This window comes from Cydia amplana, chromosome 23, assembly GCF_948474715.1.
Source record: "Cydia amplana chromosome 23, ilCydAmpl1.1, whole genome shotgun sequence".
NCBI classification, from domain to species: Eukaryota; Metazoa; Arthropoda; class Insecta; order Lepidoptera; family Tortricidae; genus Cydia; species Cydia amplana.
The window spans coordinates 2,418,037-2,439,555 of NC_086091.1; the positions used below are offsets into that span (position 1 = coordinate 2,418,037).

Here is a 21,519-nt window from a genome sequence, read left to right on the forward strand (position 1 = left end):
AAAATAATAATACGGGTCGGTCTTCGGCCATTTCCTGCCATTGGGTGCATGGGATGTTAAAGGCAACCCATAGGCAACCATATCACGTTTGGCGCAATCTTTAAAGCGCAGCATTGGCCGCCCGACCGGTCTTTTTGCGTCTGCAACCTCTCCTAGCAGGATTTGACGTGGTAAACGAGTCCGTTCCATTCGATACACATGCCCAAGCCACCTCAGTCGTCTCTTTAGTATGGCTGTGATACTAGGGAGCCGTGCCTCGCTTAGAACAGACTCATTAGTCACGCGATCCTTCCATGTGACGCCAAGTATGCTCCGCAGGCAGGCATATGAAAGGTATTCAGCCGGCGTTCTTGTTTTGCGTAGGTTGTCCAGGATTCCGCTCCGTACAGAAGTGTGCTTAGGACACACGCTTGGTACTACAGTACTGATAAATAGAATACTCCTACTACTCCATGTAATTTTGAAGCAGAAAAGGCACACAGGAAAAGTTGCTGTTTGTATCACTCAGCTACAAGATTTGTACGAGTGAAGTTAATGCCGACTGCAAACTACAGAAAACGTCAAATTTAATAAACAGACATAGAAATTTAATTTTGTGGCAAACACGAGTGTTTGAGAAAATTAAACATCGATAAATCTGTTTATCTGACACACATGTCATTAGTGCTCTACAATGCGTTCAGAAACCGTAGGAAATGACCAGCTTTATTACAACCAATTTTACTATGAGAACTTTCTTATCTGTGGTAGTAGGTAAAATCTGTACTTTAATGTTATTACATTACAGATTTTTTGTAACGTTAACGTTATGCTGTTCTATATTTAAATATGGAACAGTAGTCAAAACTCAGTCAAAACAGTTATCGATTCGAAACGTTTATTTAGTATGTTTTGTTAATATAAACCACACGATATTTGATCTCGTTCATCTTTTAGATAAAGTAGTGTATGTAACTGTACATAATTAAGCATTAAAATGTTTTAATGCCTCTCATTATGTAGCAGTCACATAAACTAGTATATCGATAAGCTATACATTAATATTTAAAAGATGTACAGACGTCAAAGTTTTGTCACAGCGTGGGACAGGATAAAAGTTAGAAACAATCCATGTTATTTTGGCACAGAGAGGCACGCAGGAAAAATTGCTGTTTGTATCATTTAGCTACAGGATTCGTGCGAGTTTTAATTTCCTGAAACAAATGCAGAGGAAACATCGACAGATGTGTCACTTGGCAATTTATTTTTCACCTCAGCAGCTCGAACAAGGGTACTTTGCTACTTAAAAACAGTGAGCAAAATCGCATTTTGCTCACTGAGTGAGACAAAATGAGCAAAATGCGATTTTGCTCACTGTTTTTAAGTAGCAAAGTACCCTTGTTCGAGCTGCTGAGGTGAAAATTTAATTGTTGGTATATCTTAAGAAAACATGAGTGAATAGAGGTAAGTGATGAAGAAGGAATACATTTTTCGGGTTCTCTAATATGTTCTCACTGCTGAGGTGAAAAATGTTGTGTACTACACGAATATTTTAAGAAACTTACGTACGAAGAATATTCTACGATTTTAGCGCAGGAAAGTGGGCCCTCGGAAGGGTCGTAAACACTCACGCCGGACCAGACGGGTATGTTCAAGTTGTTACTCTGAAAACAATGAATGGACTCCGAAAGCGCCCAGTAATAAAACTATCACTCTTACCAATACCAAAGGACACCGAACAGCAAGATAAACAAGAATCCAAGCCTAAACAACAAACGAACAAACAGAAACCTAACAAGAAGCTCGGATGTGCAACCACAATATAGTTATTTACATCTCGTTATTTACATCAAGTTTACATAAAATACACAAGTTATTTACATCTCGTGCGCTTTTGAGTCCCTTACTACGCTCAAGATTCTAAATTAGATTCACTCGCTACGCTCGTGAATCTATTATAGAATCTTTCGCTTGCACGGGACTCAAAATAAGCACTCGAAGAAATATCAAACTTTGATCTCTTGTTGTACAAATAACTATTATTAGTGTTCTAGATATTAGCAGATAATTATCTAGAATTGCATTCTCAAGGGGATTGCAAAATCCGGATGCGAAATGTATGGAATTATCCGGATCTGGATCCGGATCTGCAGATATTCCCATACATTTCGGATCCAACGTGCAAACCCTATAAGATCAAAAACCGGCCAAGTGCGAATCGGACTCGCGCACGGAGGGTTCCGCACCATCAACAAAAAATAGAGCAAAACAAGCAAAAAAACGGTCACCCATCCAAGTACTGACCCCGCCCGACGTTGCTTAACTTTCGGTAAAAAATCACGTTTTTTGTATGGGAGCCCCACATAAATCTTTATTTTATTGTTTTTACTATTTTTTGTTATAGCGGCAACAGAAATACATCATCTGTGAAAATTTCAACTGTCTAGCTATCACGGTTCGTGAGATACAGAGATACGTGGTGACAGACGGATGGACGGACGGACAGCGGAGTCTTAGTAATAGGGTCCCGTTTTTACCCTTTGGGTACGGAACCCTAAAAACCGATGTAACGAAAAAAAAATGAGAGAGGCTGTGTCAGGGACACAGCCGCAATGGTTGACGTGAAACGTTGGTGTCGATAGCTAATGAGAAAGCCGAAGGCTGAGCTCTGTGTAGGGCCGAAGGCCCGAAGCGTCCAGGATGCGTGCTTAAACACAGAACAATAGTATAAGTGTCTAAGTGTGAAGGCCGAAGGCCGACTGGGTGCGCTGGCACATGAACATTAATAGTCACACTTAAAGAATGCGGCACCCTTCACACTTAAAGGTCTGGCGAAGCCCGACATTTAGCTCGCTTCGTGCGCTCTTTCATACAGGGCGCCTGCGGCGCCGCTCACACTTAAAGGTCGGGCATTCAGCGCGCTTCGCGCGCTCTTACATTCGCACTTAAAGTTCGGGCGAAGCCCAACATTCAGCGCGCGAAGCGCGCTCTTACATACAGGGCGCCTGCGGCGCCCTTCACACTTAAAGTTCGGGCGAAGCCCGACATTCAGCGCGCGAAGCGCGCTCTTACATACAGGGTGCCCGCGGCGCCCTTCACACTTAAAGGTCGGGCGAAGCCCGACATTCAGCGCGCTTGGCGCGCGCTGTCATACAGGGCGCCTGCGGCGCCGTTCTCACTTAAAGGTCGGGCGATGCCCGACATTCATAAAGGGCGCCTGCGGCGCCCTTCACACTTAAAGGTCGGGCGAAGCCCGACATTCACGCGCGCTCTTTCATACAGGGCGCCTGCGGCGCCGTTCACACTTAAATAAATATACGTACCAGAGTCGTTACCTTTTAATGTATTGTCCACAGAAGTGACCTTTTCTAAAATTTGTTTGACCCATACAGCAGAAAGTACTCAACTAAGATAGTAATAGGAATAGGAACTCGAGATTGTCAAGCAGCCGCCATACGTTCGTTCTACGTGTTCTTACTAACTCGCGCCGCCGCGCCGCCGCGCCGCCATAGATTCTAATGAACTATTTGAGGAGATTAACAGGTTTCACTAGGGTAAAAGTGGTATGTAAAGAACCGTATTTGCATTATCTTACTACTTCAGGTAATTTGCGTCAGTTTTGCGCCTTAATTTTCGCACACAGTGGCCTCAAACAAGAGCAGTGATAAAATTTCTGTAAAAACTGTCACTCTTTTACCTTTTTGCAGCTTATTATAATTTCGCGTGTTTTATTTTTCTCCTATTTCGTTAAAATGGAATAAGATCTATCAAATGACTCCAATTTTACCGAAATCGGTTAATGGGCTGATGAGTAATTACTAAATGAACACTGAAAATAGGGGTCATTTTAGCACCTATTGCGTCGTTTCTAGCGTAGAATCAGCGCCATCTATGTCAGCGGAACATGCATTTCCGAGTAATGGCTACTTTCCTCTATACACTGATGTTATAACTATACATATAGGTATTACAGTTACAGAGATATAAGCCACCGCGCCATAACACTTTTCGTTACACTTGGTTTTTGGTCCGGCACCTCTATTACGGGTTTTTAAAGACGTTTCACGTCAAAAGTGTTATGGCGCGTTGGCTTATATCTCCGCAAAGCTGCGAAAGCTGAAGACGTCGACAAATCAGAACCCCTAGTGTAAATTTCATTCGATAGCGTGACGAGCATTCGCGTTTGTGTTATGACTATTTTGTATGGGATTTTGAACAGCGCGCCAAGCGGGACGTTTTGGAAACTCATAATCCCATACAAAATGACATTTAACGCAAACGCGTACGTCACGTCGCGCTATCGTTTGAAATTTACACTAGGGATATCAACTGGCCTTGGCCAATGGGGGGTTCGTGTTTTTTTTAGTAACTATATTATAACATCTATATTTAGTGGAAGTTCTGTCTATTTGTAAGCTTTAATTGAGCTGATGGGATTGGGTTTTATGGTTCTTTCACGTTTTGTTTCACAAACGACTGTGAAAGGTTTTTCACTATTGAAACGCTTTCTGTTACGGTAAATCATATGACTACATATTTAGGACAAAGTTTTCTCGACTTTTCCGATCAAACCGATTACATTTATATTTTTACACACTTTTATTTCGTTTTACGAACATTTCATCTGAATCCCACAGAAAGGTCCTTTTGTAATTAAAGTGACTAGTAAATATTAAAATGATATTTCGTATTTAGATAAGCAGCTTCGGGATTATTTGGAAAACGGGCGGGAAATTTTGAAAATTGCTATTAATATCTGCTAAATAAGCACTTTCAACTGTAGCAATAGTAATGCCTTGGAAAATGCACTTTATCCAAGTTTCGATAAAAAAAAACCGTACGGCTTCATAATCTTACTAATTGAGCAATTCTTGGATATTTATATTTTCTTGGATCTCGCGGAAACGGCTCTAACGATTTCGATGAATTTTGCTACATGGGTATTTTCGGGGGCGAAAAGTCGATCTAGCTAGGTCTTGTATCTGGAAAAACGCGCGTTTTCGAGTTTTTATATGTTTTCTGAGCAAAGCTTGGTCTCCCAGATATTTTTATCTATTATGACCATTATCTTCCATGGGTTTACCAACTTTTTCTTGTCACTCGTTGCCATGGTTACGTTCTCCTGGATCACTCTTTAAAACCTAATTTTTAGGCATTTAAATTCACCAAACACGCTTTTTTGTGATACTAAAACCCTTTCCATTGAGGGTCGTCTACCAAGCGTGTCAGAAGAAGGTGGTGTACAATGTCTTCTAACAAACTATGCTACTATTGTCTCTTGGCTGACCGGACAGAATAACAACAAGAAATAGTTGGGATAACTAACTACAATTATCTTTCTCTAACGACACACACAATTACAGCGAACAAAAAGCGACAAATATAGCAGTTAATTCGGCAACGTCACAGTAACATAGTTTTATGGCATCAATAACAATAACAATAAAAAAGTTCCCGTATTTATGTACGGTGAAATACGTCCCGCTAACTAGCTGAGTGGGGTTCCAGTGATGAGATGCGAGCGTTTTCTAACCCCCGACGCAAAAAGCGCCCGTATTTATGTACGATGAAATACGTCCCGCTAACTAGCTGAGTGGGTTTCCAGTGACGAGGTGCAAGCGTTTTCTAACCCCCGACGCAAAAATCGCCCGTATTTATGTACGATGAAATACGTCCCGCTAACTAGCTGAGTGGGGTACAAGTAACGAGATGCGAGCGTTTTGCAAAATGAGGGGTGTATCTTTGACGCCAATGTCCGTTTGTCTGTCTGTGGCATCGAAGTGAAAACTTCTTTAGCGGCGCTGTGCACTTTTTGAGGTGGGGAAAAAATTCTAAACTCGCGACAGGTCACGTGACCGTAAGACGGATACGTGACCTGATCGAAAAACTGTTAGTTCAATGTCATTGAATTTTTCTTTATTGATTTAAATGCCATTTAGTGAGTTTCCCTCTTACTGGTATTAATATAACTCGAGTACTAACTGTGATGTGCTTAGGGATTTCAAGTAATGCGACGAAATAACGCTAGATGGCGTTAACCTCAATTATACATAGTGCTGCAGACATTTTGCACTAGTCATTGAGTTTTCACTTCTGCCGGCACTCCCGGAGTGCAACCGGTTTTTTTTTTACGTAAAAGCGAGTTTCCTTGCGGTGGTTCTTAGCTGTTTGATAATAATCTTTCCTGTAGTGAGGATTCGAGTCTCAGCTATAAATATAGCTTAGTATTGATCTAATACCTTTAAACGAGCAATTCTTGTTCATTTATATATTTATTTATTTATATATATATATTTCGGGGATCTCGGAAACGGCTCTAACGATTTCGATGAAATTTACTATATGGGGGTTTTTGGGGGCGAAAAATCGATCTAGCTAGGTCTTTTCTCTGGGAAAACGCACATTTTCGAGTTTTTACATGTTTTCCGAGCGAAGCTTGGTCACCCAGATATTATTAATTAATCGTGTAAAAATTCATAATAAAAATAACATTTTTGCGTGAGAACCTTTACTGATAAAGGATGACTCACGTTAGACCGGGTGACTTTGTCCACCCTTAATTGATATTAAAAGCAATATTTGTCGTTATCAAGATACTGAGGCCAATTCCAATGTATGTATATTGTGACATCAAAATGATGTCTAAATGATATCAGTCGCGCGTACATTTCGCTCGTAGTAACTTGTGACTGTGATCGCAAAATATCTAAATTATATCAGTCGATCACCCGTACGCCTCGCTTTTGTGTCAATACATGTACGGCAAGTTTGAATTCGTCTCGCTGCTAACAGCCTACCTAAGTACTTGTAAACTTGGTGATGAACTAATCTTGTGCCTTGGACCACCGGCGATAGTTTTCCCTGTTGGCTATAATGGTGATTCTGCAGGAAATTAGCCCCGCTTAATGTATAGAGGTTTCTAAAAAACCCTCGGTTCTTTCATTGCACAGTCACTTTTCCTTATAGAAAAACGTAAGTTCTTATTTTACTTACGTTTTTCTCATGATAATCAAATGGCAATTGCATTAAAAATAGTGCCTGCACCAATTTATAAGACTATGTTGCCGAGCGGATCTTATTAGTCTCTTAACCTCTTAAGGCCCAGCCATACAAATGAAAAACCCAAAATTTGCCACTGAAATTTGAACCTACAGTGCAGGGAATAGAGTTGACTTTTATTTGTTTGAAAATTGTACGAAACAAATGACATGCAACTGTTCCAATTGAATATGGTTTAAATTTCATCGGACTGAAGAAGTACTATAGGTAGGACCTTGGGCCTTAGGAGGATAATCGAGCCATAACAACATCCATACTTAGACCCCACCATACATAGAGAAAAAAATACATAGAGCGCTCACTCCATACATCAGTTTTAGTACCAAAAAGACTATTAGCATCTAGCATCGAGTAGCGGAACTATCAGTACTGCTACTTGACAATAGATGTCGCCACCGACCGGAAAGTCTTATGCTGTTGAGATAAGACTTTCCGGTCGGTGCTACATCTATTGTCAAGTAGCAGTACTGATAGTTCCGCTACTCGATCCTAGATGTAGACACTGAAATTAATAGTCTGAACTGAACTGATGTATGGAGTGAGCACTCTATGTATTTTTTTCTCTATGACCCTACTCATAGTGTTGTGTTCCTGTCGGTGAGTAAGGTTGTCGGTGTGTATGTAACACCATACCTCTGGAGGACTCCAGACCTATATGGACATATAGGTTACGGTGACTTACCATCAGGCGGGTCGTATGCTTGTTTGCCACCGACGTAGTATTAAAAAAATATGTAGAGGTTAGCGGTAAAACGAGAAGCTTCCGAACGTCGTGGGTTCAAACCCCGGCTCGTGTTAAGTATAGGTAGTTACTTGTTTTAACATATGTATCTGATACCCTTCATATTGCACCTTGCATAATTTGCTGGCAGCATCCAATCGCTGGCTTTGGACACATATCAATCCGAGTATTGAACGAGAATATGGAGTTACCATCAATATGTGCCAACTCATGCCAAGTGCAGAAAGCGTACAGCAAATATCAGAAATCGCGGCTTCTCTGTCGCTCTAATATGGAAGAGCGATAGAGGCAGAAAACGATATTTAGATATTCGATGTTCGCGATAGACACTCAGTTTGAAGTATGTACCATTAATTTGAATAATTTTACGGTTTAGACTCACTTATTGTTTTGTTGTTTTTGTTCAATGTTAGTATGTTTCTCAACAGTTTAAATAAAATTATGTACCTACTCGTAATTAACAGATTTTGCTAGCAATGTGCCAAAGAAAATTTTCAAAAAATACAAAGTTCCCATGAAATGTTCTCGATATTTTTTCTCCATGTCTAATTCCAAATCTTCTTACAGTTAGTTACGATTTATATGACATATGAAATAGACGCCAGTGACTTAAATTTTAAATGAAACAGTCAACAGTTAAGAACATTGACGTAGAACGTTAAGACAGAGAAAAAAATACATAGATTGCTCACTCCATACATCAGTTTTAGTACCAAAAAGACTATTAGCATCTAGCATCGAGTCGCGGAACTATCAGTACTGCTACTTGACAATAGATGTAGCACCGCCCGGAAAGTCTTGCTGTTGAGATAAGACTTTCCGGTCGGTGCTACATCTATTGTCAAGTAGCAGTACTGATAGTTCCGCTACTCGATGCTAGATGTAGACACTGAAATTAATAGTCTAACTGATGTATGGAGTGAGCACTCTTGTCTTATTATATTTCTCTATGGTTAAGAATACCGACGCGACAAGAACCCCACACACGAGTTTTTAAAATATCGTTTAAAATTCAATAACCGCCTAATCATCTCATTTTCGACCGCCATTATTTGAACGCCTCTCCAATTCAATTTGCGAAGTATCAACGTGATACGCTACGTTCGTCTCAATTCGTTCCATTTGCATATTAAAATGAGGTGTTGCTAGTAAGGTAGCGAAAGAAAAATTCTGTGGGAATATTCCCGGGAATATTCATAAAACTTTCTTATGGATATAATATTTCTGGTAATATCTACCGAGACCGTGAAGGCCTTTTTATGATATTATAGGAAATATATATTTGTTGCCGGTATTTAATAAGCTTTTTTCTTGAAGGTTTGAAGGTCGTATCTACGTCACCTACGTACTCAATACTCAATACTCAATCATTTATTTGCACATAATGGTTACACAGGTAAGGTGGGATATAAACATAATTATTGATCGCATTATGTACCCTGATGGGCGCAGCAAAGTAAGGAGAAAGGCACTTACACAATATTATAATAAATCTAGGTTTCACTTAATTCTAGGTATTAGTTACATTTTCTTCTAAGTAAGTATTCATTCAGGGAATAGTAACATTTGGACAATAAAAATTGTTTCAGCTTACGGATAAATGCTGTTTCACTTTTTTCTTCTTTTAATTCATCCGGCAATTTATTGTATATTTTTATCGACATTACAAAAGGCCCGGTTGAGAGCATCTTTAGCCGTGAGGCTGGTAGCAAGAGTTTGTTTTTATAACGCATTTCACGAGTTCCTGTTACATCTTTGCGTTTTGTATATAATTCAGGGTAGTTTCTGACAAATTTGCAAATTTCCAGGATATAGATACATGGAAGGGTGAGTATATTATGTTCTTTAAAATATGGTTTGCAGCTATCGATTTGTTGATCATTAACTAAAATTCTGACGTGACGTGACGTAATACGCTACGTTCGTCTCAAATTAATACATTTTGCTGATTTTTTTTCAATTTATTCGACCTGGTTTTTCTCTGCAGCAGAAATTATTCAATCATGAATTCGCAATAGGTAACTCATCACAGATAATGTACATATACCAATCCAGAAAATCGATATATGTGTTTACAAACCATGACCTAAATCCACAGCGTAGGTCTCGTTAAAAGTGTACAAACAACAACACCCCTAACTGTACATCGGTGGACCTTATTCCAAATGGCATTAAGGTCCACCGATGTACAGTTAACAGTGTGGGCGAAGATACTAAAACAATACATACCGTATATTCTAATGCTTTTGTCTCCGATACCCAAAGGTTGTCTGGAAGAGATCGCTCTTAAGCGATAAGACCGCCTGTTGTTACCTCTATTGTCTTTGTTTATGTTATTGTACATTTATTGTAAGCTACGTGTATGTGAGGTGTGCAATAACTCTTTATTGCATACTTAGTACAGATCTACTCATGTCTGGAAATCGAAATTCCCAGTGATGGGCACCTTTGCACCCGGTACAGCTCGCGGAGGTCTTTTTGAATAGAAGGATTGTATACACCTGAAAAAGATGGGACTGGTGAACTGTATTAAATGATAAGATGTTACCTTCGATATTATATATTTAATTATAATTTAGTAGGTATTTACAAAGATCAGAAAACCACAGCGTTTGACAACCAAATTAAGGAATCTACAAATCTAATGTATCAGTTTCTTCTTTTGAATTTATAATCGGAAAAAAGAATAAAGACTCTAAAGAGTCTGCAACATCACCATCTAATTTCATATGGTAGATAAATGAATTTAATTTAAAATTCCCAGTAATCTCACAAATACCTATTACTAAAACCAGCACATCACTAGACTCGGCCGCGAAACAGACACTTTACAAAAGGTCATAACTCACTTCAACAACCATGACACATAAGACATTTCTAGAGCGATTCTTACAAAATGAAAAGGGCGTAAGTCTTAAGAGTTTCTTAAGAAATTTAGCCTTTTTGATACTGTTAATAAATGGGAGACAGTGAAGGTTTTAATTTGGTTTGATATTGCGAGATGTGTTTATTATGAACGGTTACGCTTGAGTGATGGGAGCGAAAATTGGGAAATATTTTATGGAATTTAGGTGGAATAAGATCACTTTATTTTTACGGGTATTTTTTAAATCAACAAGTGAAAATATAATCTGGATAAAGGTACTGTTCGGATTTAGACCATTTCAGCCTTTATAGCCATAATAATACTATCTTATTTCTTTGCGGCCGCAAGTATTTAAATATCCAGCAAGATATTTAAAATAAATTTACTTACTATCAAGTTCTTTAATAAACAATATATGTAATAATATGTTTTTCACTCATATCTTTTAAAACTCCCGATTAATTCCCGATTAAGCTCTTAATTAACCTAGTAAATGGTAGAAATATAGTCAAAGTTGCTCAAAGGCAAAGTTGCTCGAAGTAATAGTACAGTCGCCATCAGATATATCGGGGCGGCTAAGGCTCTCAAAAATATCTGAACACGCCTCTATTGTCAGGGCGTTAGAGTGCGTGTTCAGATATTGTGAACTCCTTGGCCGCTTCGATATATCTGATGACTGTACCTATTTATTTTCTCATATACTTACCAAATAGACAGTCTACGAGAAACTGCTACGATTACAAGTGCTACGCGTCTTAGAATAGGCCTGACTATTCATTCGTGTTCGGTAAATTTATTTCTAAGGACAACTACGCTACTTACAAAACACAAAAATATTAGGTTTTTTTTAATGTTTTGAGCTGATTGCTCAAAATCTTAAGATTTTACCAGATGTACATCCATTGGCCTTTGGCCTTTGCGTCTATTGCAGACGATTTATGGTGCAAATCGGAGAGACAATGACCTCTCCAGACTTAACACCGCCTGGGACGGAATTAAGGAAACGCAGGGATGCCCAGCACCTGCATTACCCTCTCGGCTTCACTGTCTTAACCCACAGGAAAGGCGAGCCAATACGTGTGGAGGCAGGTCGGCTGCAGGAATCTGCGGCTTATTTCAGGTTGGACCCTACTCGCGCCTTCAGTAACTCCATTCCGGGATTTAATTTCGGATGTACATATAGGTTTAAATAATATATGATTTTTTCGACGTAGGTATCATATATTTTTATCTTATATTTTCTTATTCTATTCTATTCTATTCTATTCTATTCTATTCTATTCTATTCTATTCTATTTTTTCGACGTAGGTATCATATATTTTTATTTACATTGAAGTATTTGTTTCCTAAATAGAATTGTACCTAAATATTTAAACGAATAATATCATATCATATTACATACTTAAAACTACGTTAAAATAATAGGGTCTGCAAAATTGTGGCCAATATTAATGTAGGCAGTTGAGATGTACTCATGTTACGAGTCTAATGCTTGCTAAGTTATTATAGAAACTGGAGTATACAAATTGAGTCAATTATTTACTACAAACTTGGATTACTGAAACGAATATCGGATTCAACAGGTGAACTACAGACTTATTATTCAGAAATATATTTTTTAAGTGAAAGCTTCTTTAGCGGCGTTGTGCACTTTTTGAGGTGGGGAAAAAATGTTAAAATCGCGACAGATCACGTGACCGTAAGACGGACACGTGACCTGATCGAACAATGTCATTGAGTTTTTCTTTATTGATTTAAATGCCATCTAGTGAGTTTCGCTCTAACTGGTATTAATATAACTCGAGTACTAACACTGATGTGCTTAGGGGTTTCAAGTAATGCGACGAAATAAGATGGCGTTTACCTCAATTATACAGACATTTTGCACTAGTAATTGAGTTTTCACTGCTGCCGGCACTCCCGGAGTGCAACCCGTTGTTTTTATGATAAAGGAAGCAAGCGAACAGACAAATCGCCTGATAGTAAGCGATTACCGTCTCGCATGAACACCTTCAACACAAGAGGGGTTGCAAGGGCGTTACCGGATTTACGATGGGAGTACGCTCTTTTCTCTAAGGGTTGGTTTCATATTGGTTGGGAAATATTACAAGTGACAGTGAATATTAATAGTAGGTAGTCTTCATAAAAAAAGCCACAATTTTAAACAGCAATGTAAAAGAAAAGTAACTACGAGTACATTTTCAAAATCCCTCCCACCCTCGCGTGTTCCAAACCAATTTCGCATGGGCTTATACATTACCGCGATAAGATTGCATAAAACATATATTTTACACTTTAAATTGATGGTTATTTCACGCAGCCACCGGTGGAATTGAAAATAAACTCCATTTTGGATTGGGTAATATGATTAGTAGGTTATTGATGTTCATAACTTTCTACATGTAGGTACCTATTTATAATAAATATAAAACACTGTGAAAGTTATTTTAACATGTACCTAAGAATTCCTTATATTAATATCGGTTTTGTTACGACGTTGATTTCTTCAGCCAGAAACGTCATGTTCTACTCAGACAAATCATACTCGTCTCCATATTAAATCAAGATCAAATTAATAACATGGTATATCAGAATACGCCTCCAGATCTATAATCACGTCGGGGTCACCAAATTTGTAGCTACGAAGCTATATTAAATAATATACGCAGTTTAACATTTATAAAGTTTATTATAGGTTAAACACAGTCCACAGAAGATAGTCAGTACAGTACGGAAGAAAGAAAATAGCACAGGACACCGTAGAAGAAGAAACACAGAAAAGTACATGTAAACGTATTTAAATTGCAAGCGAGAGCGATCTGCCTGCGCGCAGCCTTCCGGCGTCGGATAGCGGATACGACTGAGCTGGCAAGGAAAACCGAGTGCGCACGAATGCGCCCGAAGATAATACCGTTACTTTTAAGTACATCGCGCGGCCGCGGGAGCGCGGCGCGCAGGCAACTAATATTAACAATAAAATTATTTAAAACATAATATATGTGTTGCCACAGATACAAACATACCTAATGAAACTTTTCTATAAAAATTTGATATAATCTTCATTTCGTATTCTAAAACTTCACAGACGGATCTATAACAATACGTGGTCGACAATATTTTCATATTCCAATACGTGAACCCAATTCAAATTTACCATTTCATATCTAAATGATGTCATTTTGTTATCATATATTGCCTGTACATGTAGGGTAAACTGACGCAAATCGGACCACAAAGCTAATCGGGTCAAAACAGAAATTTAAAATTTGAAATATTGCATTGATATGAGCGCACTAAAATATATTGCACCATTCGTTGATCTAGCTTATTGGCAAGAGCGGTAGGGCGAATGAAAACAAAATGACATCATTTTGACATCAAAATATACGTACGTTTGAATTGGCCTCCGGGTTCGGATTATTCAAGGCAAAAGTTCCAATGTATCGCTGAACAAACTGCAGTATGGAACAAGTTTCTAATCTAGACTAGTAGTTTCATTTGCAATATGGCGACCGGCTATTACACCGACACGATTTTAAATAAATTCACTTTAGTTGGATACATTGAAACTACTAATGTTTTATGAAAAGTTTAGACTAGCAGGCCAATCCGAATGTACACTGGCTTCTGAATGAATGATATCTAAATGATGTCACTTAGTTAGGCAACTAAGGCCCTGCGTAGCATAATACATGCATTACAAACTAACATACATACTGGCCGAAGGCCTGAAGCGTCCCACAGGTGCCCCCAAGCACATGAGGCCGAAGGCCGAGCTACGGGAGCGAAGTGCTCGCACACTGATGTTTTCTTTCTAAAAATTATAAAAGCTAAAAATCATTAGCCGACACAGTTTTCTGCGTCATCTGACCCCGTAGACATACCAATCGCTAACGCTCCGTAGCGAACGAAATGCAACTGTCACTGTCACACTAATATGGAAGAGTGATAGAGAGACACAAAGCGATTCATAGCGAATTGCAAGCGATTGTCACTGTTCACTCACCTGTCTGTCTGTCTCTGTTGTCACTGTTCCGGTATAGAATTCGGCACGGAACCACCGAAATACCACCTTCGGCCAGAAGTCCGCGCTCGGGATGGTATCCAGCAGCGGCCGCGGCACATGCCTCATTTTGGTGTGATACAGGGCCACTGAAGCAGTCATGTTCAGTTCCTGGGTTATGGCCGTTGTATAATCAACTTCAGGAACGCCTCTCGGCCCGCACCTACCCGGGTTTATTCAGCTTTTGGACATATCGTGTTAGTGTTGATTGTTTAATTAATCACCAATTGGAAGCCATTACTTGAAAGAAAATTACTGTTACAGTTTACAGTTCATTTTTCACCATGAGTGGTTAGATTGTCGATGTCGTAGATAACAGAATATAGTTTGTCAAAGGACTGTCTCATTTCAAACATAGACAGAGAGAATGATACTATATTTGTCTTACACTAGTACTAGCACCCAAAAGAAAGGTACGCGCCGGGGTTGGCACCCGCGACCTCCGGATTGAAAGTCGCACGCTCTTACCGCTAGGACACCAGCGCTTCCCAACGTTTCATTTTACTATCACTCGGTAATTAATCCAGAGTCAACCCTGCTGTTGCTTTGAGAAGGGTTCTGACACACGATAAAGTCTCAGGTGACTTGAATTATGGTCTTACAACAGACCATAATACTTTTGCCCCCGTACGGCGTGCTGTTATGGGGTAACTGTGGGTCAAGGAACGTTGGTTGAACTAAGCCTGGAAAGACGGGTTGTTTAAGAAAATACAGTGATTTTGGTGAAATAGTGCGATGGGTTAATCATTACTATTTAATTGTAGGTATTAAGTGTCTATTGTATTTTATTATCATTGATAAATTATCTTATACGTGACACATTGGTGTGTGGTTGTTCTGCAGCGGTATCATGGTCGCGCTTTTATCACCTGTCATGTCATGCGTCACTTTCGCACTTACATACTTGTTAGAACGTGACAGGCATGCTGGCAAATGATAAAGAGTCGGCCATCTTAGCCCTTCTGGGTACAAATCCCGAAGGCCAAATTGAACTTACGAAATGTACCTACTTTATGTCAATTTTAGAATTCGAACTACTTTAGGTTTTACTGAATAAAATCATTATATTTGAAAAATACACTACGAGTTGTGGCATAAGGCCTCTCGCTCGCACTTACTAGTGTGCGAAAAATGCATTGCGAGTCAACATCAATACTTCAACAAATTCTTTGGTTTCTGCTTGTTAAAAATTAAAAAAATAGTATGGGTAGCGCATCGTAACTGGTGAATTTCCAATGTGACTTGGAACTCCGGTAGCCGTTCAAGAAGTGTAACGCCCTTACGGTAGATGTCGCTCGGGTCCCTTGACTCATATGGTGGAAAGATTTGCTGGCTATGGATAAGGTCTTGGTGGCTCAGATGGCAGAGCGCTGGAGTATCGATCCAGAGGTCGTGAGTTCAAGTCTCACCCAAGACAGTAATTTTTCCACTTTTAAATTTATTTTAAGCTTAATAGCATCGATCGCAGACGTTTCTGCTTGTTAAAAGTTAAAAAAATAATTCAACAAATTGGAAGATCAGGCCACCCCCTCGTTAGATATCCTGAGGTCCTTACCGCCAACATCGAAAATTCGAAAAACTATATCAATCTCTCTGTCACACATGCATATTCGAGCGAGAGACAGGTAGATAACGTTTTATCGATTTTACGATGCCTCTGATTATTGTCGTATCAAAACCATCTGACACGACCTCCGAAAAAGCCGTTAACAAAATGTTTTTTTAATTCCTCTGTTCACGAAACACCAAGTTGTTATCGCTATTGCTGACATAGCATTCGATTCTTTTCAACCGTTGTATCTTTTTCCTGAGAACATACTTTCTTAATGTCAAAAACACCCGTAGTGTAAATTTCATTTGATAGCGTGACGAGCGTTCGCGTTTGTGTTAAATGTCTATTTTTGTATGGGATTTTGAACAGCGCGCCAAGCGGGACGTTTTGGAAGCTTAAAATCCCATTCAAAATGGCACTTACCGCAAACGCGTAGGTCAAGTCACGCTATCGAATGAAATTTACATCAGAGGTACCTACAGAAAATAATTATAATTATATTTGTCTACGGAACAAAAGATCCAAACAAAACTAAACAGAATATTGATTTACAAATTGTGGGTGATAGTTGTAGTACCTACTGGAATATAGTTCGATGTTTTACGTCTAATCGGCATTAGTTAATATATCACTTTCATTTTTCCACTACCTAAAGGTTGTCTGGAAGAGATCGCTCTTTAGCGATAAGGCCACCTGTTGTTTACCTCTGTCTTCATGTATTATTTGTGTTTCCATGTACATTTATTCTGGGGTTGTGCAGTAAAGAGGATTTGTATTGTGTTGTGTTTTTCGGTATTTAAAAATAAATACAAATTCAAAGACGGTCTCTATATACCAGTAGCAAGAGACGAAAGCTATACAGGTCAGGAATATAAAAGTCCAGCCAAATCACTGTCATTACCCAGCAATTATGAAAAATGACTCGCCCTTCACGCCTCCTTAACAAAAAGTATTATACGCCTTAAATTTTTCAGAAAAATACGACGTTTTTCCTTAAAATTTAAATTTTATGAGGTGAAAAAAACATGGAACAAAAGAACAAAAAGCGTCCATTAGCAAGCGTGACGGGGAAGAAGTGAATTTAAAGGGTTCTGTAGGTATTTTGTGTAATAATCCCCTTGAGAGTTGCTAAAAAAAGAGCTTTTGCATCTAGAGCGATAACCTTTTGCACACTGCAAAAATAAAGGCTCATTGAGTAGGTAATTTAAAAAGCAGAACTAAAGAAATAGATTTTACAGTACATATGGGGCTACTTTTCCGCACTAGTGCGTAAATAAGCACTTTTCGTTGCTATGTCAAATATTTAAAGGAGCATATGTACTGTAAAACGTTGTACGATACATGTGCGAATAGGTAATTCGCAACTCGTGTCGATTTAAAACACTCCCTTCGGTCGTGTTTTAATTTATCGCCACTCGTTTCGAATTTCCTCTTTTCCGCACTTGTATCGTAAATAACTATTACTCAATATCCTAAAACCGATTTTATAACAGGTACACATAAATTAAATATGTAAGTTCAATAGTATCATTTTCGGTAAATCATATTGTTCTTTACGCTTTAGTTTTGCAAAGAATGTGGACAAAATAATTAACGAAGAAATTTTAGGGCAAAATAGAAATGAATAAAATGGAGAACAAAAACAGCAAAATTTTCTTCGTAGGTTAACTTGACTGATTTTTATGAAAAATTGGCGTTTTAGGGTTGCAAAAACACTTTTTTCACTAAGACTTATTGTTCATTTTATCTCAATAAGGCTTTAAATACAATTTTTATGGATGAAATATAAATGCACGTTATTCACGAAAAATTCTTTGTGTTTTGAAGCGTTGTTACGACATGATTTATTGTTGAAAATATTGCTTTTGCACAGGAATGAATAAAATTTATATTTGTTATTTCGAACCTTCCGGGTTTATTAGCGAACGGAAGTTGGACAGACGACATGGATTGACCTGATTTATAAATTAATGTTCTTCGTTTTGGATAGAATGAGTCTTTGAGAAAACTGGATAATTGTGAAATAGCTCATTTAGTAGTAGTAGTAGTAGTAGTAGTAGTAGTAGTAGTAGTAAAACACTTTATTGTACAAAAAGAAACATAAAACATGAAAAAACACATCCTCTGACTTTGTTTTTGACTAAGTAACTACGTCTGCTGGCAACTTCTTTAGGTAATTGTCGATATTTTACCTCAGTTGATGAGAATCTTAGGAGTTCCGCAAGGTAGCGTGTTGTTTTTCTCAATTGAAAGATGGACTTGATTCGGTAATATTTTCTATTCATCTTTCAATTGAGAAAAACAATATATTTTGTACTGATTTCTGCCTAGTATTTGTTTTATTTATTATTCAGTTTAAGCGGATGAAAAATATATATATTACCGGCACGCTTTACATTTCCATCATTTGTTTTGTTAAGCCCAATTATTATAAGTCAAACCTACCATGAACACTAAACCAACCAAATCTTTTTGAACCTTATTTCAATCTAAATAAGAGCTACAACGTTTTTAGAAAATGTTTTTCAGAAGAACTGGTTCATTTGGCTTGAAATGACAGCTTGTCATTATTTTATTCCTTGGCGTAAACTTCGATGGTGATGGACATAAAAAAAAGATGAATAGAGAGGCACTCTGAAGAAATTTTTTTTTTTTTTTTTTTTTTTTTTTTTTTTTTTTTTTTTAAGGTTCACCAACAGTTATTACATTGAGGCTTAAGTACATCAATACAAACTTAAATAACATGCTGAATGTATAACTAATTACTGGTAAACACCACATGCAAAAATTAAAAAAGCAAATTCAACAACAAAGCCACATTTGAACACCTTATTACTATAGAATAAGGAGCAAAGCGCAACCACGATGTAGACTGGTTAAGTAGGTATATAACTAAATATGGAATTAAAACTAAATATACTAACTACTAATGAATAAATTTCTAATTTTTGTCAGAGAGTCAAAGTGAACATCAAACCTGTTACTATATCTATTGAGTAAATTGCTCAAGCGTGGTACTGGGGAGTTTGACCCTAACACAGTTCGGCGCTGAGGGCGAGACATTGGTTTGATAGCAAAACGCGGTATTCTTCTAGGTACAGAGAAACGAAAGCTACTCAAGAGTTGTGGACAATCTATACTGTTTCTTATAAGCTTAGTGAGAAATTTTAAATCTAGTAAATCTCTACGGTTCTCAAGAGATAACATTTTAAAAAGTTTTAACCTATCCTTATAAGAGAAAGATCTTTTCGCAAGACCTACCGATCGAGCAAGGTGCCACATAAATCTTTTTTGCAATCTTTCAATCCGAAGACAATGAGTTGCATAATGTGGTCGCCAGACGATACTACCATACTCTAGGTGACTACATACTAGACTATAATAGAGAAGTTTTTTGGTTTGTATCCTACGAAATACCTTTCCATTTCTTATGACGAATCCTAACATACATGAAGCTTTTTTTACTATTGCATCGATGTGAGGAACGAATGTAAGTTTTGTATCAAAGATAATTCCTAGGTCACGTATGGTTTGCACTTTAGGAAGACATTCACCAGCGATATGATATGACGAAGAAACTATATTGATCTTACGAGTAAAACTAATAGAGGAGCATTTTTTGGCATTAAGAGACATACCATTTTCTGAACACCATTTACTAAGCCTTTCAATGTCATCCTGGAGAAGGGCGACATCGGAAGGACAAGTTACCACTCTAGCAAATTTGAGATCGTCTGCATACATGAACGGGATGGAGTGATGAAATTGGGCGGGCAAATCATTAATAAATATATTGAATAATATAGGACCAAGGTGGGAGCCTTGTGGAACACCTGAAGGGATATTATAAGTCTGAGAAGAGAAACCATTAATAACTACATAAAATGATCGATTATGGAGATATGACTCAATCCATTTTAGTAAAGGACCCGTGACGCCGTAGGAAGAAAGCTTCTGAATCAAGACCATATGAGAAACTCGGTCAAATGCCTTGCTAAAGTCGGTATAGATGACGTCGATCTGCTTATTAATATCAACAGCCTTAGTGACAAGCTCAGAGAAGGAGGCAAGATTGGTGAAAGTTGACCGCGCAGGGACAAAACCATGTTGGTGTTCAGTTATATACTGTTTGAAGTGACATTGAATAAAAGGACAGATAAGGGATTCGAAGATTTTGGCAAAAGTAGAAAGTATAGATATAGGTCTATAATTCTTTACTACACTAATATCCTCGGCCTTGTGTATTGGGATAACTTTAGCCCTTTTCCATATATCTGGAAAAATACCAGTTACAAGCGATTCACGATAAATAATATATAACGGATAAGATAATGTTTTTGAGCAATTAGATATAAAAAATGGGGGGATGCCGTCAGGGCCAGCCCCTTTAGCAGCATCAAGGTGTTTCAGTTTTTTATTGATCGAGTCAAGATTTAATGTTACGTTATTAAGACATTCAGATGATCTTATGACACCGGCCATATTAAAGTTATTGCTGTCATCCTCCCTGTAAACTGATGAAAAGTATTGAGCAAATAAATTACAAATCTCTGATCCTTCCGAGCTTACAGTAACCCCATCTGTCATCGAAGCAGGAAAGCTACTCACACCTCCTCGTTTTGCTTTTATGAAGGACCAGAAATATTTTGGATTATTATGTATATTATTCTCAACGTGAGAAATATAAGAATTATAGCAAGAGATTGCATAAGTGTCACATCTTTTTCTTAGTAACTTAAATTCAATTAGGTCTCGCGGATTATTAAATTTTTTGTAACGTTTTCTTGCTTTATTTTTTTCTTTTAATAGTTTTATAAGAGTACGATTAAACCAAATTGGATATGTATTCGAATGTTTTTTTTTAGAAAAAGGGACCAGTAACATAATTGCATCGTTAAGTACTTCATAGAACGTTGATACCATTTCATTAACATCGTCACATTGTCCAAATAATTCATCCCAGTTTTGACGATCTAAATATTTATTTATGCTGTCATAATCAGCTTTACGAAAGTTTGGAATCAAATGAAGGTTGTTGCTCTTTAAACTATTGGTCTCGATTAAGGGAATAGTGATAACAATGGGCGGATGATGAGAGCCTGGATTGGAAAGAATATCACAAGCATTGGAAACAGATGTAGATATAATATCTGTCAAAACCAGGTCGAGTGTTTTGCCGAAATTATTAAGAATGCCATTACTCTGAACAAGGTTATTTAGATTTGCAAAATCGATTAGCATCTCTTCTGTTAAGGAC

General features: G+C 37.9%; 1 long non-coding RNA gene and 1 other non-coding gene across 2 annotated transcripts in view; one reads left to right on the forward strand and one right to left on the reverse strand.

Annotated features, from left to right (window-relative positions):
* The window catches only part of LOC134658881 (uncharacterized), a 379,350-nt gene that overhangs the window by 161,707 nt on the left and 196,124 nt on the right, over positions 1-21,519 (reverse strand). The gene's annotated exons all lie outside the window — the stretch shown is intronic.
* Positions 16,055-16,127, forward strand: Trnad-auc (transfer RNA aspartic acid (anticodon AUC)). Its single transcript has one exon. It is a non-coding gene; the product is annotated as a tRNA-Asp (tRNA).